General features: G+C 40.0%; 1 protein-coding gene and 1 pseudogene across 2 annotated transcripts in view; both read left to right on the forward strand.

The window, feature by feature from the left end:
* Positions 1–24,218, forward strand: part of RARB (retinoic acid receptor, beta) — a 449,839-nt gene that overhangs the window by 135,018 nt on the left and 290,603 nt on the right. The gene's annotated exons all lie outside the window — the stretch shown is intronic.
* On the forward strand, positions 15,248–23,761 carry LOC105535649 (annotated as a pseudogene).

Raw genomic sequence — 24,218 nt, forward strand, 5'->3', positions numbered from 1 at the left:
GGTTTCAGTGAGCCAAGATTGCACCACTGCACTCCAGCCTGAGCTACAGAGCAAGACTCCACCTCAAAAAAATAAATAAATAAATAAATAAATCTGATTTACAATGGTTTGACTTAGATTTTTCAACTTTACAATGAGTTTATTGGGAGGTAACCTCATTGTGAGTTGAGAAACATTTGGATTTATGGCAGTTTGACTTAATTTTTTTTTTTTTTTTTACTTTATGATGTGTTTATCAGGGTATTAAAGGAATTTTTCACTTCTGTTTTATTTATGATAGTTTTAACTTACTATGGTTTTATCAGGACGTAACCTCATTATAAGTTGAGGAGCATCTGTACTACAGTCTGAATACCAATGGGGTTAGTCTTCCTCAGCTACCTGGGGACTCTCCATTTTGTGCATATCTTCTGTGCGAGGATCCTCCCTTGCATGTCTTGGGCTGTTATAGACTGATGTTGAGGCAGCCCTAGGGCACTGTTGGCTCGAGCTTTTATAGGAGGTACAGAGTTACTCACAGCTCTGTGCTGGTGATATAATCATGGCTACCTTCTCCTTATAACCATAAGGTCCTGTATGTTCCTCCATTTCTGTTTAGTGCATTCATATTGTGTTGTAGAACGTGGATATGTACTTGTTAATTGTATCTCTTATTTCTGCATTTTGTATGGAGATGGGCCTGGGCATTAATTTTGGCAGGCGTTCCATCTACCATCTTAAACTGGAAATCTAGCAGAGCTTTAGAACACTGAGGATTCTAGAAGCAAGACTTAAAGTGCTAGTCTTGACAAGAACAAAGACCCTGTGCTCCTGTCCCTAACATCTGAGGTTCTTGCGGTGGCAGTTTCGATTACTTACGGCTTCAGCCCCAGTGGAAGGTGGCACCAATATCACATCTGAGAAAGTATCTTTGGCATAGGTGCCAGACCATTGGTGTCAGCACTGGGGTCATGGTGCTAGAGACACACCTTCAGTAGCCCCACAAATAGCAGAGGCCCAAGTAATTGTCACTAGTAAAGGGGACCTAGCAGGAGAAAAGGACGATGGCCCACAGGAGTGAAATCAGTTGACACAGATGAGAAACTAACAGCAAAACCATAGCAAGTCCTCACACTAAGTTCACATTAATGCCAAGAAGAATAAATAAAAGTGAGTCATAATCACAATGAGATACCACTTTATACTCACTACCATGACTAAAACCAAAAAGTCAGACAATAACAGGTGTTAGCAAGGATAAGGAGAATTTGGAAGCCTCCTATATTGCTAGTGAAATTATAAAATGCGGCAATAGCTTTGAAAAACAGTCTGGCATTTCTCAAAAGGTTAAGCAAAGATTAAGCTTATAAACCAGCAATTCCACTCCTAGGATATACTCAAAGGAATTGAAAACATGTCACACAAAACCTAGAATGTGAAAGTTCTTGCAGCACTATTCATTATTGTAAATAACCCAAATATTCAACTGATGAGTGGATAAACAAATGTGCTATATCCACAAAATGAAATATTATTCAGCCATAAAAAATGAAGTGCCAATACATGTTACAACATGGATAAACCCCGAATACATTATGATGAGTAAAAGAAGCCATTCACAAAGGCCGTATATTGTATGATCCCATTTAGATGCAATATTCAGAATAGGTAAATATGACAGAAAGTAGATTAGTAGCTTCCAGGGGCTAGGGACAAGGGACAATGGAGAGTGACTGTTAATGGGCATGGGGTTTCCTTGGGAGATGATGAAAATGTTTCAAGATTAGATAGTGGTGATATTTGCACACCTTTGTGAACAGACTTAAAACCACCGAGTAGTATACTATAAAAGGGTGAATTTCATGTTATTGTGAATTGTATCTCAAGCCATTTTTTAAAAAACCTCCACCAAAGCTGGGCTGTGCCCCCATGGAAATCATACAAGGTCCTGTGAGTATGATTCCATTTATCCACCCTTATGTGGATTGGATGTTAAAGTGCTGTTCCCCATTTGTCACAGAATTTGTGTGTATGTAAGAGAAAGGGAGATAAATTGCTTTTTTAGTATTTTTCTTTACATATAAGCTTCTCTATTTCTAAGGGAGCTAGACTAGACAATAATCTGAATGACAAGCTCATTGCTCTCTTTAGAATGTTCTGACCCTTGATGGCCGTCAGAGCCTGAATGTATTCCCTTATTTCCTTGAGTTCTTTCTCAGTAGGCTCCTTGGTCCTTTATATAGACAACCTCTTGACATGCTCAGCAGGTCCAGCCTCAAAGCCTATATTATATTCTGAAGAACTTTTGGGAGGTATTATTGTCTCCACTCACAGGTGAGAAAACCCAAGTCAGAGAGACTGTGACCCAAGAAGCAAAGAAAACTGATGCTGATTTTATCCTCCCAAGTTTGCCAAGCCCCTTTAATCTGATTCTTCAAGTGCTTTTAACAGTGAACTCCTGTTGACTGCATTTGTCACAAGACTTTCTGCTTAGTAATGACTGCAATTAAGCTAGAACATAATATTTGACAACAATAGCAGAGCTGAGCTCCCATTAATTTTTTTGAGCTAGTCCAAGGACTAAGTGAAGCAAAAGGCCGTGACTGACTGAGTGGCAAAATGAAGACCCATGTCCCCTCTGACGTTAGCTGAATATCTCTCTAATCTCCTGGGATCTTTTGCTGGGCAGATACCAGTAGACATTTGCCACATGGTTGAAACCTCATTGAGAAAAAACGATTTCTTTTCTGCATGGTACTGTTCATAAGCTCTCTTCCCTCAATAAATGTGTGTGTTATTTAGTTGCTCAGGTTTCCTTCTTTGTGAAACTGAGGGACAATAACAACTTACCACAATCACTGGCGGCATTTCAGTAAAGCCACTTTGAGTTCCATAGAGCCACAACCAGCCTGGCAGCATGTTTTTATTTTATTTTGCTTGGTCTGGGTTTGTTTCTTAATTGCAAATTGCAAAGTCCAGGGTTCAAAGATGAAATGTGACTGTGGGTGGCCCACAGGTTTAATGAGGCTTGTGAATATGGCCAGATCATATCCAACATACTCCTGAGGCTTGGTGATGCCTGCTACGAAAAAGGACACTGAACAGCCCCAAAGTTCCAGAAAAAATGGAAAACACAGTGGATCCTCCTAGACCCATCTTGACTTTAGTAGTATGAGTACATGCACACCTTTTCTTTGCTAACTTTAAAAATAAATATATATGCACAGATGATAGCTGAACCCAAAACCCAAGCATCCAGATTTCCATTCCATCACTAAACAGAACTGTCTGGCAGATAGTCAAGGCCTTCTGCATCCCAGCTGTACTGGGCTCCTCTAACCTTATTCTCAGTGCTTCCTAAGAAGACTTCTTTATTCAGTTCTGCTCATCTCCTCTTTCTTTGGCATTAAACATTTGCTCCATTTCCACATCTTTTTCCCCTTCTGCTTAGAATGCCCTGTAAGATCCCCTCCATTTGCTGATGATCCCAAATCTTACCACCTCTATGACATGTCTGCCATAACTGCTATGCCTAGTATTGCCCTCTTAGATGGTCTGTTTACTCACTCTTCAACTTGTCTCTATCTTCACTCTTTCAGACTTTTTCATCAACCTTGATCAATTCTAGCTGGTGAGCCCACATTTGGAATAATCTTTGACTCTTTTCTCCTCTCATGCCCAAAATCTAATCCTTCCACAACTCTTTGGGCTTTATCTTTAAAGTCATCCAGAATCTAACCACTGATTCCTACTTCCACCATTACCGCCCTAGTCCACGTACCATTTGATTTCACCTGGGTTATTATAGTAGTCAGTTAATTAGTTTCTTTGCTTCCGCTCTTGTCCTTATAGACTGACCTCTGCCCAGTAACTGAGTGATCCTTTTACAATGCAAGTCCAGTCATGTCCCTCCCTATTCAAAGCTCTCTAATGGCCTTTAGAAGAACACCTGGTCTCACCAGCTTCTGCCATGACACAATAACAATTTAGACTTAATCCAGTGGTATTTTTATGGATAATAATGATAGCATTTGACAAGTGTTTACCCTACAAGAGACATTGTTCTAAGCCTTTGACATATTCAGGGTTGCTGTACCCTACGGGTGACGTTACAGTTCAGAAACTGAGATACCAAGAGGCCAGGAGACTTTCACAGTGTGCACAACCAGAACTAGGATTCGAACCATGAGAGAGCCCATACTCTACACCACTGCCCCCTCCTGCCTCCGGACGGTAGGGTGCACTGAGATGTGCTGCAACCTGCATAATTATACCTTCATGTCCATTTGAAACACTTCAATAAGGAGCCCAGTACTCTATTTATTTTATTCTGTTTGCAAATGTATCAGTGTGTGAGTTTAACTGTAGGAGGAGAGATTTTAAGGAAGGAAAAAGAGAAAAAGACTGGAGCCTGCATTAATTAGGTAAACCCACGTCCTCAGACAGCGGTGCCCCAGAGCCAAGCTGGAAGCCAAGAAATTTGTTTTAAAAATATGATATCTCCCAAGCTGAAGATTACGTCAAATATATGGTGATATACCACCCAAAAGGCAAAAGCCACAGTTTGCTTGTTTCAAAGCTTATTTTTAAATGGCTTGGCTGCTTCTCAGAGCCGTACCACAAGCAACAGGCTGCAGTTTCTATGCAAGGGTTGCAAAGTTGTCTTGAGAACATGAATTGTGGTCTTGCCCAGAGGCTCTGAACCTTTAGTAGAATCACCCCAACCCCACAGATATCAGGCAGGCCAGCCAGGCAGCTGGCTGTCATATCTGTCACACCTGAGCCGTGGTGTCCACAGCTCTCCTACCTAGTGGGGGAGATATTGCATTTGTTGAATAGCAGAGAGAGCTTGGGCTTCAACAAAAATTTCCTCAAAAAGAATAAAATGTCACACAGTGGTATAAAAAATAAGGAAAAGGGTCCTTGGGTGTTATATTAGTGGTGTAACTCGAGATTGAAGAGTCAAGTGTAACGGAGTGGTTATTTGAAACATATAAACATTCAGATGATGAATGTTTGCAGCCTCTTCAGTTGTTTCTGCTACTTAAGAAAGACACTATCTAATTTGCCATATAGAGAGCTTCAATGGAGCTGTAAGTATTTGGGGGAAAGAGTTTGGTAGTGTTAACCTGGCCTGTCCTCTGCTGTATTATAAACAGTTGTTATCTGAAACAATTGAGAACACAGGGAACAAAAAGACCCAATTATGCACCAGGAAGTCCAGTGCCCCATTTTTGGAGAAGGAAAGTGACAGGGCATTGAGTTTCATTGATTGGGTCTCCGTGGCAGGCCAGCTGCCCCCCAGGAAGGCCTGGTATTCCTGTCCTCTCCGTGAACCTGCCTGAAAGGGATATAGGAGTTATTGGGTAATCAGGACTTGTCAGCACCTCGGTTATGCAGGATGGTTCAATCCGATAATGTGAATGGAACCTGTAATAGGGCTGATGAAAAGCACTCCAGTTTCAAAAGGGCCTTGAATGATTTTTTGTTCATTTTCTGTTTACATGTAATGTGTTATTGATGTCATTACCTTATAATACGGCAGCTTGTTTCATAGAAAAACCAGGAATTATTCATTCTTTAAAAAAAAAAAAAAAAGACTTAGAAGAAAAAGAAGAAAGAAGGAAAGAAAGAAACCCTGTTACGTGAGGAAAATTGCATTCGAATGCTGCAACTGAAACATATTGATTTTCTGGCACTAGACTTTTTAGATTAAAAATGCCAATGCTAAATCCTTTCATGACCTATAGTTCATATGAAGTTCGCATGTCATTTACTATTATTCTGGGGTAAAAAAAAGCTGAATCTTTAATGAAAACATGGTTGGAAAGAATGTCTGCCGTTTCCACAATTTGCATACCATTATAATAATGCCTGATTATGAGCTAAACATGCTGAGAGTGGGATGGGTTGAACATTTCTCTTACTTCAAATCAGAAGTCATTTGTCTGTTTGAATTGTCTGCTTGGCTTGGCTCCATCCTTGGTGGGAGTCATGGCTGTGCACTCTTTTCATTGTCCAGGCTTGTTAGGGTTGGTGCATTAAGCTCCCCATGCTAAGATAGATACATTCCTTCACATTCTACTAGTGCCAGAGATTTATGTATGTCTGGTCTTACTGTAGTCTAGAAAACACTCATGATACCAGTTAGCTATTTATCCAAATTAGTTAAAAATTGTAATATAGATCAGGCGCAATGACTCATGCCTGTAATCCCTCAGGATGAGGCAGGCGGATCAATAGAGAACCGGAGTTCAAGACCAGCCTGGACAACAGAGTAAACATATGTGAAACCCCGTGTCTACTAAAAATACAAAAAAGTACCTGGGTGTGGTGGTACACACCTGTAATCTCAGCTGCCCGGGAAGCTGAGGCACAAGAATCGCTGGAACCTAGGAGGCAGAGATTGCAGTGAACTGAGATCGTACTACCACACTCCAGCTTTTGAGACAGAATGAAACTCTGTCTCAAAAAAAAAAAAAAAATCTGTAATATGGCCATGTAAGTTCTTGGCATAGTGTTGATATGATTGCATGATTACTGCCAATCTCAAAAGTCCCTTAGCCAACACACAAATTCCTCAATGGCATCTCTGGTCACAGTTTTTGGTTTCTAAAAGTGAGCCAGGTTTGAAAGTTATGCAAAAATATCTTCATTTCCTCGTTTGTATTTTCAAGCTATTATCACAAATGCTTGTGCTTTGATCAGAGCTTTCTGTACCCCCTGCTAAGCCAGGAATTATTTAGTTTCTTTGTCGTTGGACAGAGATGAGTAGGTCCTATAACATTTTGGCCTCTGTCACTAGAATGAGGACGAGGCACTCAGAGGGTGTAGATTTCTTAGATAAGCAGCTTCTCTAGCTAGAATCTTTCTCAGTGTCTGTAGTAGGCGGTTGCAAACTAAGGTCCACAAACTAAATGCTACCCCAAACCTGCTTTTATAAATAAAGTTTTATTGGAACACAATCATGTTCATTTGTTTACATATTATCTATGGCTGGTTTTATACTACAGCAGCAGGGTTGAGTAGTTGCAATAGAGATCATATGGCCAGCAAAGCCTAAAATATTGACTATCTGGCCCTTTACAGAAAAAGTTGGCTAATCCCTGCCCTGTAGGATTGTGTTCCTCTAAAACGTTCTCCTAAATTATGGTGCCCACGAGTAGGTACAGCTGTAGGTCCAGCAGTGAGTGCAAGAGTAGATACCATGGAACTTAAAATCATGTGTTTGAGTGAGATGGAATCTTAGAAATCACCTCGTCTTAATTTCCACATGGCCGATGTTTGATTACCACAATAATCTTTTTGCTATTGGGGAACCTTTTAAGTCTCCAAACATGCCATTCTGTATTTTGATAGTTCTGTAAGGAACTCCTCCTAGTATCAAGTACAAATCTATCTCCTTGTAAGTTCTTTCCCTTGGTCGTACTCCTATGCTTTGCCGGCATACGGACAAGGATGAGTGCTCTTCAACACAACAATCATTCAACTATTAAAAACTATTATCATTTTCTCCCTGAGTGTTTTTTGTTTTGTTTTGTCTTTGTTTTTGAGACAGTCTTGCTCTCTTGCCCAGGCTGGAGTGCAGTGGTGTGATCTCGGCTTACTGCAACCACCGCCTCCCAGGTTCAAGCGATTGTCATGCCTCAGCCTCCCGAGTAGGTGGGAATGCATCACCACGCCCAGCTAATTTTTGTATTTTTAGCAGAGACGGGGTTTCACCATGTTGGCCAGGCTGGTCTTGAACTCCTGACCTCAAATGATCCACCTGCCTTGGCCTCCCAAAGTGCTGGGATTACAGGCATGAGCCACTGCACCCAGCCTCTGTGAGTATTTTCTAATTCAAGTTAAATATTCCAATTTACTTTCTTTGTTCCTCTTGTGGCAGAATATTGACTTCTTTAGCAATCCAGTCATGTTCCTCTGTTTGCACTAATCCCTCACTAGGCACTAACATGATATCCCAGATGTGGTTCTACCAATGTGGAGTTAGGCAGAATTATCACCTCCATCATTCTAGAAGTTATATTTCTGTTAATGTAACCTAAAATTTAATTCACCTTTGGGGAAACCGCATCACTGTTGATTCAGACTCTCCATGAAATCAACCAAAACCCCTTTGTTGATCTGTAGAAAAGTACCTTGCTGATTTTCCTTTCTCTTTTTTCCTGTCCCCAGTCATTTCTGCCTGCATTGTGCCACTCTTCTATTTTTTTTTTTTTTTTTTTAGACAGAGTCTTGCTCTGTTGCTCAGGCTGGAGTGCAGTGGCGTGATCTTGGCTCACTACAAGTTCCGCCTCCCGGGTTCATGCCATTCTCCTGCCTCAGCCTCCCAAGTAGCTGGGACTACAGGCGCCCGCCACCATGCCTGGCTAATTTTTTGTATTTTTAGCAGAGATGGGGTTTCACCGTGTTAGGATGGTGTCGATCTCCTGACCTGGTGATCCACCCGCCTTGGCCTCCCAAAGTGCTAGGATTAGAGGCATGAGCCACCGCGCCTAGCCTCATAATTGCTTCTTACCTGAGAAGTAATGAAACAGATGTCTCGAATTCCCTTGTACATTATCTGCACACGTGAAGGATGGCTTCTTCCAGACTGTTTATTCTTCTTCAACCTACTTGATGGCTTTAAAGAAACTAAAGGCACTGAAGGCAAAGATTCTTCATGAAAGTTGCAAAGGCTGCTCTATAGGTATTTATTGCCCCTTCCCCTGTTAGCAGCATGGTAGGATTGCCCTTGCTGGCCCCTTATGGTTGAACAGGCCATGCGATGAAGTCTGACCTGTGAATTCGGAGTGAAAATGATGTGTGTAGCTTCCAGGCCAACCATTTGTCTGCACATTTAAAACCCTCCAGTGCTCTTTCTCTTTGGCATTGTGACCAGCAGCACTCAAGATGGTGGCTGTTTTGCTAGTCTGGGTCTCATCGTAAGGTGAGATGGAGCAGAGTTTCCTGCTAACTCATGGTGGATATGGAGCATGAGTGAGAAATAGTCCTTCATTTTTATAAGTGGCTGAAGTTTGAGCATTGTTTTTGCAACACAGCCTCGTCTGTATGACTGATACTCAGATTTTCTAGGCACTCCTTCATTCAACATTAGGTCAATATATTTTGGTACCTAGTATGTGAAAAGCATTCAGAGTTATCACAATGAACAAAAGTCTCTACCCTTGTGGAAATAGGGGGTTTGGACATTTCGTGTAGTAACCACATGAGACCTGGACCTCTCCAGATACCGTGTAGCAGACAAAATGCAGTATGTTCAGAGTGTTTCTTCAGATACGTGATTGTCCATGAACACTTTAGAAAGAGTCTAGGTTGGGAGCGGGAATGCCAGGGTTTAAGTGCTACTTTTACCACTCATCTACTGCGTGACTATGGGCTGACAACCATCCCTGTCTGGGCTACCATTTTCTTTACCCCTCTCTATTCACACATGATTCCACTCTGTACCATCTGTGCCAGTGGTTGTTCAACAGCCCCTTGAATGTTTTTCGAAACAGCATGTACAGCACTTCCTCAGGCAGTGCCTATGTCAGTGTTTTTACTCTGAAGCACTTAGGTTCTGGAAGCCATGAGATATAGCCAGAATTTGCATGTAAATAAATTTGTTACTCAGTTTATATTCTATACCAACCACTGCCTTGAACTGCACACTCCGGAAATTAAAGGCGATGTATACATAATGGCCCTGAAACTTCAAGTCCAATGGAACAGATGAGACTGCCACTTAGGTACGAGGATACAACATTTGATGCTAAACTGTGGGTCAAGGTCAGAAGAAAAGAAGTTTAGGGGGGGATTAGCGCAATCAGGGAGGGCTTCATAGAGGGTGTTGGGTTTTTTCCAAGCCTTGAAGATCTTTAGATTCTAAGTAGGTGGCAGGCATAAAGGAGAGGCATATCAGACAGGGCGGCCACCTCAAGAAGGGGAAAGAGAGGATGCACGTGGCATATTTGTGAAAACAGAATTGAGTCCCAGCTGCAAGTACAAAGAATGGGAGTGAAGACCAGATTCTGAACCGCCCTGTGTGGACAATTATTAGAAGAGTCCACTGGTACAAATTTTAAAAGATATGGCACTAGCCATCCATACTGTTTGGGTCGGTACTAAAGGATATCTTCATTTCCTCCTCATAGAGGCCTCCTGTAGCTAAAAAAGAACTTTGCAAATCTGGACTTTTTCCTTTTGTCACATATTCTCTGTTTATAGTTTTTATTTAATTAACAAAAGCTATACTATCAAATATGTAGATGTTCCCCCCAAACATTTCCCATTGGTGGCAGATAGTGCCAGATCAGTATTCACGGCGGGGTAGCCGAGGGCTTCCACAAGGGAAGCAGGGTGAGGTTTATGCCTGTCTTTGCTCTGTAACAAACTGTTCGGAGAAGGGAAACATGGAAAGGAATATCATTGCCAAATGGGTTCCATTCTTCATATAAGTGATGGCTTTATTTTGCCTTTCAATAAGAATGGCTTTCCCCAGGGCACATATGGTACATAGACAGTTCAGGCTCATGACACAAACTCAAAAAACGCAAGGAATGACAGTGGGGGATGTGGATACTCACACTCAAGCTCTGCCTGCTGGTTGACCTCCTAAGAAATTCTGCCTCCTTGTTCAAGTCAGTTACCCTGAAATCTCCATACAAAAGTTCAAGTGAAACACAACTCATTAATGTTGTACTTGGTTAGAAAAAAAAAAAAAGGAAAAAAAAGTATGTAAAAAAATAAATGCTTGTGTTCAAAATATGGGTTCTTTGGGGGAGATGAGTTGTTTCCTGTGGTGTTTAGGGAAGTGGTTAATGAACTTATTGACTACAAGGCAATCATTTTTGAAATGCCAAGGATGATGGGGGTAGAATCAGACACGGAAGAAAAATTAATGTGTTATTTTCTATAAACGGAAAGGAGGAATTTGGGGTAATTACTTTTCTGAAAATTAAGGTTATCATTAAAAGTAATATACTGACTTTTCTGTAGATTTTGATAGCTTTCAAAACACATTCATATTCATTGTTTCATTTGATTCTCAAAACAACCCCAGGAGGTAGGCAGAGTGGATTTTTTTTTTTTTTCATTTTCTAGATAAAGACCTAAGATTTTGAGACATTAAAGGACTCAGGATTATATTGCTAATAAGCGGTATGTCAGGATTGAAAATTCAGACCTTCCGACTCAACTCTGGTCAAGTACAGAGGAAAAGTAAAGGCTGGGAGTTAAAAGTGGGTTTGTAAAATGCGATTAATTGAGGTATAATTTAGTGAGTGAGAGCTCTCTCTGGAGCAGAAATTGCAAATAGAAGCCTGAGGTAATCATCTAGCAGCAGATGAGCTTGTACAATTGTGGCCCAAACAATAGTCACAAAGTTTTTTCAATTGTTAAAAACATTTAAAAATCGGGACATTTCGTAATAAAAATCTAGATTTCTAACCTCTCTTTTACAATCTGCATAGATGGCCCCACTGGGGAACATTCCCATGCAGCCACAGCCAGGAGGAACTTGGGAGCAGCTGTCCTTCTTAGATGGTCATGAGCTCTCTGGTTCGCCTCAATCTCGCCACTCCCTGTTGCCGCCAGTCCTGGTGACCAATGGTCTGTTGATATTTTTCATCACACTGTACTGCTGCTTTTCTCCACCCATCTGTATCACATCCTGGATTCTAGAGGCATTTGAATTTGTGTCTTCAAGTCTGGAGGCAGCATCCAGGCTCTATCCATTTCTGCCTAATTTGAATGTGGGCAGATTGCTTTCCAGGTCAAGGCTTCCATTTCTGTTTCCATTCTATAAAACAGGGATGATGGTGGTGGAATGTAGTGGATATCTGTTTGTTGTTTTGGTTTTTGTTTTCCCAGCATTAATCCTTTCTTTGGACGTTCCCGTCTTATGGGAATAAGAAGACCCACTTGTTTTTTCTCTCGGATGAGTGACCCTGGCTACTCCAATCAAATGTAGATAAACCAGACTTAGAATTAAGAGTTACTGACCCAAACAGACATGCATGTGTGGTTCGGTTTGCAAGATCTACATCAGGTTTCTAGAGACAGCCCTGGCAGATACGTTAGTGGTTGATACCATTCAAAATTCATTATCAGTACATTGGTGGCTTGAACTGGAATGCTTATGCCTAATGTAGGAAGTAAGTAGGTTTCCCCAACTCCCTGGTATGATGTCAGCGATTATCTCTGGTTGTGAAACTTCTTCGTCTGGTTCCCTGGACCTTCCAGAGATTTTGCAAGCTCTTTAATATACTGTAGTGCTTGTCTTTTGCTAACTGGCTCCCAGATCTCTTCTCCACCTTTCTCCTATTCTACTCTGTGTTGCTTTGGGTAACTAAAATTCATTTCCTAAGCTCCTATGTCAGCAAGTTTATAGGATCTAAAGTTTATGCAATTTGGGGGCTGTCTTTAGTCATAATACAAAATTATACATACAAAATTATGTACAAAAGGGAATATTTATTTCCTAGGAGAAAAAAATAACAGTCCAGGCGTGGTGGTTCACACCTGTAATTCTAGCACTTTGGGAGGTCCAGGCAGAAAGATCGCTTGAGCCCAGGAGTTCACGACCAGCCTGGGCAACATAGTGAGACCTCATCTCTACAAAAAAGAAAAAAAAAAAATAGCTAGGTGTGATGGTATGCATCTATAGTGTCAGATACTTGGGAGGCTGAGGCAGGAGGATCCCTGGAGCCCAGGAGTTGGAGGTTGCAGTGAGCTGTGATCATGCCACTGTATTCCAGCCTGGGTGACACAGCCAGACTCTTTCTCAAAAAAAAATCGTAAAACATTACAAATCTTAAAAATTTACTCAGAATTTTAAAAATCAAGAACAAATAAAAAAGCTGGAAAAATAAGGTCTTATTTTATTAACTGTTGAGATATATCTCATAATTTTTTCCTATAATTTTTAGCTTCATCTTTGTTTCTTTTTATAACAATAATTTTCTATAGGAAAAGCAGAAATATAATTGTCTTTCCTCAGTATGCTAATCGGAATTTACTTTTTTATTACTGACAATTTAGAAAAGTTCCCATTCATAACATTATTAATCTTACATAAATTGTAGGGATCATTGTCAATTGTGGGAAAACCTCTATCAAGTTGTTTTCACAGGAGAGCTGTAAGATTTTAAGATAGTTTAAGTTTCTTGTGTTGCAACCAATGAGTCTGTCATCAGTTTCTTGGGGTTGAGACATCTGAGGTGAATGCCAGGTAAAATGGCACAATGGGTGTGTGTATATTACTACAATCCATTCTAACACCAAGACATCAACAAAAACCTTTTTTTTCACCTATCTGAGTGTCTGGTGGAGTATTTCCTTTTTATATTTTCATTTTTTAATTTTTTAAAATACTTTCCACTTTTATTTTAGACTCAGGTGGGTACATGTGCAGGTTTGTTACATGGGTATATTGTGTAATGCTGAGGTTTGGGGTATAATTGATCTTATCACCCAGGTAGTGAGCATAGTACCCAACAATTTTTCACTCCTTCTCCGCCTCCCTCCTCCCCTCTCTTGTGGTCCCCAGTGACTATTGCTTCCATCTTTATGTCCATGAGTACTCAGTGTTCAACTCCCACTTATGAGAACATGGATGCAACTGGAGGCCATCATCCTAAGCGAATGAACACAGGAACAGAAAACCAAATAATGGCTTCCAGCTGCATCCATGTTGCTGCAAAGGGCATTATTTTGTTATTTTTAATGTCTGCGTAGTATTCCATGGTGGTGTGTAGGTACCACATTTTCTTTATCCACTTGGTGGGCATTTAAAATTCATGCTGGAGGTGGAAAAATTCTTAAGCGGATGGGGCAGTTCTATGTCTACAGGCTCTCTGGTATTCCCAGGCTTCACACAATGAGTGGTATTAGTAGCCCTCAATTCTTACGTCAGCTACAACCGATGGTTTAAATCTACACAGAAAAAAAACTGTGAACCATATACACATATCCCACTAGAGAGAAACTAAATGAATTCCCAGCTCAACTCCCCCTAATCAGTCCCTAGATAGGGGCGTACTTGAGAGGTATAATGCAGGGGATATCAAAGTACAAAAAGAAAGTACTTGTAACTATTTAAATTAAAATACTATACTTTTTCAAACTGTATACATATGACCATGTACACAGTTTGCTGGCACCCCTCCCAGGTCTTAGAAGGAATCTGCACAGTGAGTGGCTCAGAAGCTTGAGACTCCCTAACTTCCCTCTCAATCCACTTATCCTTTTACCTGATTTGGCCAAAAGGAAGCACTGGCAAGAGATGGAAGGCTCCTGGCTTTTTGGATGAGACCATTTACCTCTCCAGCCTAGGATGCATAGTGCCTCCTGCCTCTGGTAATCTTTTTTTGAGACAGAGTCTTGCTCTGTCGCCCAGGCTGGAGTGCAGTGCCGCAATCTCAGCTCACTGCACCTCTGCTTCCCGGGTTCAAGCAATTCTCATGTCTCAGCCTCCAGAGTATCTGGGATTATAGGCATGCACCACCATGCCCAGCTAATTTATTTTTTATTTTTAATAGAGAGGGGGTTTCACTATGTTACCCAGGCTGGTCTCAAACTCCTGACCTCAAGGGTTCTGCCCGCCTCAGCCTCCCAAAGTGCTGAGATTACAGGCATGAGCCACCGCACCTGACCTACATTAATCTATCATCATACCATTTCGTTTTCAGATTGTCCAAAATATTTGTAACTACTTTCCACATTAAATTTATTCTATCAGTCACCTAGATCTACTAGACTGGACTCTGTTTTATATTTGTTTTTTGATCAAATAATATGCTCAGAAATATTTTTATATTTCTAAATTTGGCCTAAAGATTTTGTACAGATAGATGTCTATTGTCTACATAAACTTTTTTTATGAGGCACCCTATTGAGCCCATAGGTTGATCTGAGGACCATTGTATCTATGTATCTTTATTATTTATTTATGTAATTTTTATTCCATCTATCTAGAGGTAGGGCATATAATTTTTCTCCATAATTGACAGAGCATGCCAAAGGTGACATATGGTATTAGAGGAAAGCCTTAATTATGGGTGAGCACAAACCACAACCCTCTAAAATGCAAGATAAAATAAACACATACAATAGGGCCAAGTTATTAAAAATGGTACAAAGTGGAATCTGTAAATATTTTAAGCCAAGTCATCTGGTAGCATTAAGGCAAGAAACAGAAAATGAAATTTGATTTAATTTGGAAAAGCATGCCTGGGGGAAATAATGTATAATTCAGATATGTCTGAAAAAGAGCAAAGCCAGGATGATACTGATGCTGAAAGAGAATTTAGAAGAGTGGAGACAACAGATTTGGTGTTCGCATCGTCATCAGATGGTAACAATATTTTACGGGCATAAATTAGACAGCAAACTGATTAGAGAACAGCACATTTGGTATTAGCAGTTGACAGTAAAAGGAAAAGACGAAGCAGTATAGACTGGATTGCAAGGGACTGACAAATATGACAATGACGAGATTTTCTAGTTCTTTAACTTTTTTGTCCCTTTTTGCATTGGAGACATTTTAATAAATGGAACCGATGACTATAAAGGACAGAGAAAATGATTCAAGTCCTAAAATTTGAGAAGGAACTCTAAGAAACTATCCAGTTAACCCTCTCATTGTACCGATGAAGAAGTGAGGGTTAGACAGAATAAATTATTCACCCCAGGTCATTTAGCCAACCGACGTCGTCTGTTTCCCCTCAGAATTTGGTTTATGTATAAATTTATAATTCTATAAATGTTGACTGAGGGAAATCTTATAACTAACTGTTAAGTATTTGATTATCATAAATGATGTAAAAGAATACAACATTTTTGCATCGATAAAAGGAATAATGTTATCATAGAAAATATCTTATTACAAGTGTTAGGTGCCTTGTCTTGTTTTTTGTGTTCTTGGTGCCTGCCTTGTGTCTGGCACAGAGAAGGCATTAAATAAGTAGGATAGTCACTAAATGGATCATTGGCTGATGACTAGGTGGTTGGATAAAAGGGAGGGAGGAAGGAGGGGAGGTAGGAAGGGAAGGTAGGTGAATGAGGACTTACAAATGGGAAATGTAAATCTGTTCCCTAATTTCCTGAGAAAGAATTAACTATACCAGTTCTGGGTCATGCTATCTCAAACTGAACACAGAAACAAACACATATTTTAATCTTGAACAGCAAGGACTTCATATCCGGCAATATAATATATCCGGCTAGTCTCATTTCATGATCATATCTCAAAGACCTGAGATTGCCGAGTGAGCTATTTAGCAGTGTAAATAACATGAGTAGTAACTATTTACCTAAAATTACAAAGACCTCACTATCCATGATTAAGTGGAGGGATGCCAAATTAGTGAAGAATCTGAATTATAGGACACAGTTTTATTGCTTTTAGATACATATAGGAAATGGGACTAGGCTAATATTATCTAAGAGATCATTTGAGAAAATAATTTTCATTAATTGATAAGAATTTATAATTATCATCTCAGCTATTAGTAAAAGAATGCCTCCTACAAACTTAAGGCTATTTTGAAATGCTTCTCTGGTATAAAAACATTATCGGGGTACCTCTTTTACGCTACGAATCACATATGCAAACCTTTTTCTTCACACCACCCAGCCTGTCTGAATTTTCACAAATGCGGAATTAGTAGAATTAGTCTGAACTGATGAAGCCTTCCCAGACACTGCTGTTGTTGGAAACAACAGGCATCCTGTTGAATAGTTAACTAGAGATTTTGAACATGTGTTACTTAGAAAAAGTTTCAATTGAGCATGAGTTCCTCCAGCAAAATGTGTCTGTCTCACGGATAGTGTAATCATCTAGTACATTTTTTAAATTAATGAACAGAAAATTAGAGGAAGGTCTGCCATTTCTTTTTCTCTTTCCTCCCTCTTTATGTATAGCTGAGTTCAGTCACCATCAGCACTAAATTCCATTCAGAGTTCACCGCCATCACGATAGCTAGTGCAGTTTTAGGTTAAGCATATTTTATCCATAAATTGCTATATTTGGTTCTCGAGTTATTATTGCAGTTCCTTGGGGTACATTTAAATCCACCTTATTGTAATAGATTATGGAATATAGTGGCTAATGTGTCTAATGTAAAATAAATGACTATAATGATTTATGATGCGACACTTCAATTTTATTGAACATAAGGATCATTGTACTAAAATGGATGGTGTATTGCTGGTTTAGCATAAAATACTGAATAACATATTCAAGAAAATGAATGGCTTGGCCAGTTCATAATATTCTACCCCTTCAGCTGAGAGGTCTTTAATAAGCAAGAGTGTCATTACACTTGGAAATGTATGTGTAGGTAATCCATTATCTAGAACAATGACAGGGATCTGCTCAAGTCCTTATTAAAGAAGGAAATCTTTAGGAGAAAATGTAGACTTCTTTGGTCTTCCGGAAAGAATGATTTTCACCCAGCCACATAGCCACTATAATAGTGTTTAGCAGAATTGTAAGTGGCCTCCACATTTAAAAATTATCACCCTGAAACTCTCTCATGACCTGCGAGACAGAAGGGAATTTCAGAAAGGTTTTGATTTTTTCAGCATTGTCATCGGACAATATCCTTAATGTCCTTTTCTCTGTGTCAATGAACAAACCTTTTATTTTAACTCTTGTAGTGCCCAGCATAGATAGTAACTCATGCTCTGTCTTGCGCCGGGACTCCATGTTTATGTTTGATCACTGAGTAATTAGATTTAAGAAGACCTAATTTAGCCATTAATTCTTATTAACTATAATATTAAAGATGATTTTCAGTAATACATTGGACCAATTTATTTGTGTTCTCAGACCTGGGGAGATGAAAGAAAATTCTTATATGGCAAATGATGTGTTTAGATTAATGGTGAAGTTTTATCCTCTGAAAAGTGGGGGAACATGAGGAATAAGGGAAGTGACATGCATGTTTTCTCACCCTCTTATCCTGGTGATCCTGAGAGTCTGCCATCAAACCGTCAGGTCCTCCTGGGATACAGTTTAATGGCATAGACAATGCCCACATAATAACTAAATCCTTGTGGGAGTATCTTAATAGCATCCATTTCATTCCCTGGAAAGATAACTAGTTTCCCTTCTGTGGAATGGCCATGTTGAGACAGGGTGAGGGAGTTGGAGTATTTTGAATCTGACAGCTGCATTATAGGTAAGACTGTCATCAATTCCATTACCCATTTCCCTTCTCAACACATTCTTAGTTTATGCCTGTTCTCCATCCCTTGTCCCAGACAATCTCATCTGACCAACCAAAATTAAAGAGCTGTCAGGTACCATAAAAACCCACGAATGAGGGTCTTTTCCTCACAGGCCTAAGAATTCCATTCAACATGATTGCATGCATGCATGGCAGTTTTGTTTTTTTTTCTCCTGAATAACAGAGCTCACCACTGCCGAGAAGACACAGGTCGTGATGAGAAAGTGATCTGATGATGAAGTAAACCCTGTATTTGTAGAATTAAGGAGTTTTACCATCCAGAAAAGAGAGATGTTCACAGTGGATTCTGTACTGTGTTAGTTGTAGATGGACATTTATTGATTCAGGATATACTCTCAGATCACTTCTTTTCATTCTTTTGAAAAAGTGATCTAGCCTAGAACTGTTCATTAGAAAAGTAACTGGCACTATCTCAGTGTCACAGTTTAATTTGGGTGGTCAAAAGTTTGCCATAAATCAGTCTGTTTTTGGAACAGTGGGGATACTTTCTCTGTAATAAAGATCATCTTTTTTTTTTTTTTCTTTTTTTTGCTAATGGATGTTTTGCCTTTGGATCTCTTGATGCATCAATCTAGACAAAGGCAAGCGCTGCTAAGGAACTTCTGACCCCGGAACTCACCCCAACCTCTACAACATCCCCACACCCACTTTCTAATCTTTACGATTCCTCTCCACAGCAAATTCTGTGCAGTCATTGAACATTGCCAGGATGTTTTCAGAAAGAATATTAGGGCATTTTCTTTTTTTCCTATTACCTTCCTTATCTTTCCTCAAAATATTATAGTAAATTAAAATGACTTGTAAGGTCTTATCACCATTCCATAAGATATTACTTTCTCTGTAGTAGTACTCTCACACCAGCTTCAGTTTGAAACTATGGCTGATCATCCTTGGAACTGATCCATGGTATTTGCAGAAAAGGAGCTTTCCAGGGCCAGGACATACAACTGAAAATTTGGCCAATAAAAAGCCTGTCTGCTCTGACGCCATTACTAGTTCATCAGTCCCTGACCCAGGATTTCCAACATTTTTCCCTTCTGCCATTTCCTTGCATTTTACTTTGTTCCTCATGTCAAATATTTAATTTATTGCTTCTAAATGCTAAGTCTCACTTCTAGCACCAAAGTGATATTTAGAATCTAGACTTCTATTTATGTGAATTCGTAGGTAGAATTATTGATGTTAACATACCTCTCAAAAAAGTGCTAAAGGAGCTTTTTGTGAAACCTGAGATTTACTTTTTTTTGTTGTTTTTGACCAGAGATATGATTTGGCTTCTTTTCCAGTGAACTCAACTCCCGCTTCCTTCAGTCTTGTAGCATATAGTCAAACCCCAGGTAATGCCTCAATGTTAATCAGTTAATCCCTTAAAAATACTTTGATTTATGGAGCAGAGGATAGAACCTGGGAAATTTTGAGGTATCCACCCAACATTGATATTTAAACATGCTCATTCTTTATATCCTTCAAATTACAGGGCCTGTAAGTCCATCAAAGGAACTTTGGGTTTCCCTTTGGGAGCACTGTTTTTCCAAGTGGTATAACCCCAGTGTGGAAATCTGTGTTTAACAAGCAGACCTTTTTCAGTATGAGGCACAGTAAGTTTAGGATAAGCTTAGAAACCATCAGGGTTGTTGAGTACAATTATTCCTGAGTTAAACAGGACAAATGACCCATTACAAGTTACGTGTGATGCATTCAGACTTTGGGAACTTGACCAGAATGTCTGAAGTATACAGGGAAAAACGATGATCATTTACTTGGATGTAGTGGTTAGGTACTGCTTCCACCAAGCTAGAGGTAACTGAATATTGGTGTAATACACTGTCTTTTTTGTTGACCAAAAAAGTTAAAGTATCTACAGGAAAATTTAACAGAGACCAAAATAAAATTTTTAAATTGTGCTATCAGGTTGGGTACAGTGGTTCACACCTGTAATCCCAGCACTTTCAGAGGCCGAGGTGGGCCAATAACCTGAGGTTAGGTGTTCGAGACCAACCTGGCCAACATGGCAAAACCCTGTCTCTACTAAAAATACAAAAATTAGCCAGGAGTGGTGGTGGGCGCCTGTAATCCCAGCTACTCGGGAGGCTGAGGCAGGAGAATCACTTGAATCCAGGAGGCAAAGGTTGCAGCGAGCCAAGATCGTCCCACTGCACCCCAGCCTGGGTGACAGAGTGAGACTCCATCTCAAAAAATAAATTTAAAAAAAATTGCACTGTCAGCCATTTAAGTCTTGAATCAATGCAAAGACACCTTGCTCTTTGGTAGAGAGCTCAGTGTTGTGAAGTTGTAACTTCTCCCCAGAAGAAGCTGTGAATTCAATGTGATGTTCTCTAAAATTAAAAAAAAAAAAAAAAAAAAAAAAAGATTATTTGGGGCATTTGTGGAGGCAGGCAGTAGAAGGATGGATGCTAATTGATGTGATGATTCTTAAGTTCATCTGAAAAAATTAAAAGACAATAGTTGAAGGAAAAAGTTTGTAGAAAAAAAAGACAGAAGGAAAGACCACTTTTCCATGAAATAAAATGCATTATAAGCAATAGCAATCAAAACAATGAGTTACTGGAGTACCAAGATGAATAGTGCAGCACTGGGTCTGGAGGTATTCCCAAATACATATGGAAATTCAGTATAAGAGGTGGGTATTGAAATGAGTGATGAAAACATATGCTATTTAATAAATGTTGTGGGGGAAAGCAAGCTTCCTACCTCATTGCTTCCCACAAAATAAACCTCACATATGCCATAGAGGGATAAATGATTGGGACGAAGAAAAAGTTGACACTGCAAAGTTCTAAAAGAAATATGGGTCTATTTTATACTTAGGGAGAGAGGACCTTTTTAGGAGTGACATGAAATGCAAGAGCTAGAAAGTGAAATATTGATTTGACCACAAAACAAAAGTAAGTTCTCATCAAAAGTCAAAAGACAAACAACAAGCTAACACAAGATATTTGCAATACATACTACTATTTCAAAGATCTGATTTTCTTACTGGCCAAGTACATTCATTTATACATCAGTATACACATTGGCACATGTATATAAATACATATATGCCATTTTAATTTCTCCAACTAGATCCCTAATACTTTTGTGCTCTGGAAGGATACAAACAAAATTTTTTCTATGACTTTGGGACAATCTTTGAATTAATATAATTTTAAAATCATATTTTTATAATGGCATAAGCATGTATTGTATAAACATAAAGTAAAATCTGTTGATACTGTGTTTAACTTGTAATGGCCCATAATTCAATGGTTCTTAGTCTTTTCGAAGACAAAGACTCCTTTAAACATCAGAAGCTGTGGCCCCGATCCTCTGAGAAGTGCACATAAGTGCAGATACCCAAAATTCAATGTGAGTTGGAAATCCCTGCTCTAAATAGTTCTAAAGAGAGTTGGTCAGTGTTCTATTGCTGTATAACAAACCAACCCCAAACTTAGTTGCTTAAAACAAAAACCATTCTATTGCTCATGATTCTGTGGGTCAAATACTTAGGCAAGACTCAGCAGGTCCAGTGTGTCCGGGCTTCATGTGGGGTTGTCTGCACATTGCTGGGGTCAGAGGATCCAAAAGGGCCTCACCTACATGTTTGGGGCCCTGGTCCTGTCTGTTGGCAGGGGTGCCTCAGTGCTCCTCCATTGACCTCTCTCCAACAGAATAGCCTGGGCTCAAGGCAAAAACATGGAGGCTCAAGGCAAAAACAGAAGCCATGTGATCTCTGAAGCTCTGGGCCCAGCCAACACACAGCATCACTTTCACCACATTCTGTTAGTCAAAGCAAACCACAGGGTCAGACAAGATTGAGGGGAAATAGACCCAAAGTAGGAGGAATGGCACAGCCACATTACAAATGGACATGTGGGATAAGAGCGATTGCTGTGGTCATTATTAAAGAACAACCTACCACAATAGAGTTATCTGAAAATGTGCCACTTTTAGCAACAGATGAATTTGTCCATTTGCGCCATAACATTCATACACAACAAAACATAGTAATCTAAGAGTGGCTGTACACTATAATAGTAGTCTACTCAATTTAAATTCCCAAGGATTTTCTTTTAACTTATTCAAAATCTTCCAAAATGAAAACTATGAACGCATACCTGGAATGGGAAAGTAGATGCCATAACTTTGGCTTGTATATTGCATCCATTTTTATATGAAATATTTTCCATAACTTAGCTCTAGTTTAGGAACTCTTCAGAAAACCCACACTGTCCTAGATAATGAAGGGCCACACATTTTTATGGTGGACCTCTATGCCCACACCAAGATGAAGAGCTGGAGAAAAAAACATAAACCACAAACCTAAAATGGATGAATATAGGGATAAGATTTAGAAATTAAACTAAATTTATGATTTCAAAACCCAAGAAGACTTCCAGTTAAGTGTGTTCAGCTTAACTACAAGTTTATCTCCCTTCTTAAACACCATTCACATTCTAGTACCTTAATATTAAATGACAATAGGCAATCAAGGATCACCAAGCACATGAAGAAAGCCTCTGCTAAACTAGAAAGCAAAAGTAAACAAACAAAAGATGACACTCAAGGAAGCAGAGCTAAGAAAGGAAATGGAAGAAAATCATGAAAACCATTGATTTCTAGTCTTGGATAAATTAGAAGATACTGTGTACTATTAAAGAGCAGGTTCAGGGCCGGACACAGTGGCTCACGCCTGTAATCCCAGCACTTTGGGAAGCCGAGGCAGGCAGATCACGAGGTCAGGAGATAGAGACCATCCTAGCGAACACGGTGAAACCCCGTCTATACTAAAAATACAAAAAAATTAGCCGGGCGTGGTGGCAGGTGCCTGTAGTCCCAGCTACTCGAGAGGCTGAGACAGGAGAAGGGCGTGAACCCGGGAGGCGGAGCTTGCAATGGGCCAATATTGCACCACTGCACTCCAGCCTGGGCAACGGAGCAAGACTCCACCTCAAAAAATAAAATAAAATATTTAAAAAAAAATAAAGAGCAGGTCCAATCAGAGCTCCTCCTCTCTGGCTCTCTTTGCCATCTCTTTTTGACTTCTGGAAATGTAGCTTCCTGAGTGTCTGTCTGATGGCATCACCAAGGTATCCAATGACATGAAGGTGCACAAGTTATTGACACCAGAGGAGGTGAAGAAGCTCAGGAAGGTGGTACTCTTCTTCCTGAGTGAGGACAAGAACTCATCCTCAAGGAAGGCAAGCAGATGTTGATGGGTGATGTCAGTCAGACTGTCAATGGCCTCTCCACCACCTCTGTCAAGATGCTGCCAGACAAAGACTGCCACAATGCCATCTATGATGCAAACTGTGAGACCAAGGAGAGCAAGAAGGAGGACCTGGTGTTCAGCTTCTGGGCCTGAGTCTGCACCCCTTAAGAGCAAAATGATCTATGCCAACTCCAAGGACACTATCAAGAAAAAGTTGACAGGGATCAAGCATGAATTACAAGCAAACTGCTACGCGAAAGTCAAGAACAACTGCACCTTGGCAGAGAAGCTGGGAGGCAGTGCCATCATCTCCCTGGAGGGAAAGCTTTTGTGAGCCCCCTTCCTGGAATATCTGGAAGCCCCAGATCTGCCTACAGGGGTTGCAGGCTGCTGTGTTCCTAACAGACAGGAAGGGACTGGAGAATCTCAGCAGTGGGAGAGTAATCCTTTCACCCCAGTTGCCAAACAGCTCCCCACCAAGCCCTGCTTTTTCCTCTCCCTTCCATCCCTGACAGTTCTAGCCTTCCCAAATTACTTTTGATCTTCTGATTCCTCCTGGGTTGAAGTGTTAACAGAAAGGAGTCCTGATCCACACCTCAAGAGAGGGTTCTTAGATCTCATGCAAGAAAGAATTTAGGGCGAGTCCACAGAGTAAAGTGAAAGTAAATTTATTAGAGAAATAAAGAAACAAAAGAATGACTGCTCTATAGGCAGAGCAGTGCCATGGGCTGCTTGACAAAGGATACTTAGTTATTTCTTGATTATATGCTAAGTAAGGGGTGGCTTGTTCG

This window comes from Mandrillus leucophaeus, unplaced genomic scaffold, assembly GCF_000951045.1.
Source record: "Mandrillus leucophaeus isolate KB7577 unplaced genomic scaffold, Mleu.le_1.0 Scaffold149, whole genome shotgun sequence".
Classification (NCBI taxonomy): domain Eukaryota; kingdom Metazoa; phylum Chordata; class Mammalia; order Primates; family Cercopithecidae; genus Mandrillus; species Mandrillus leucophaeus.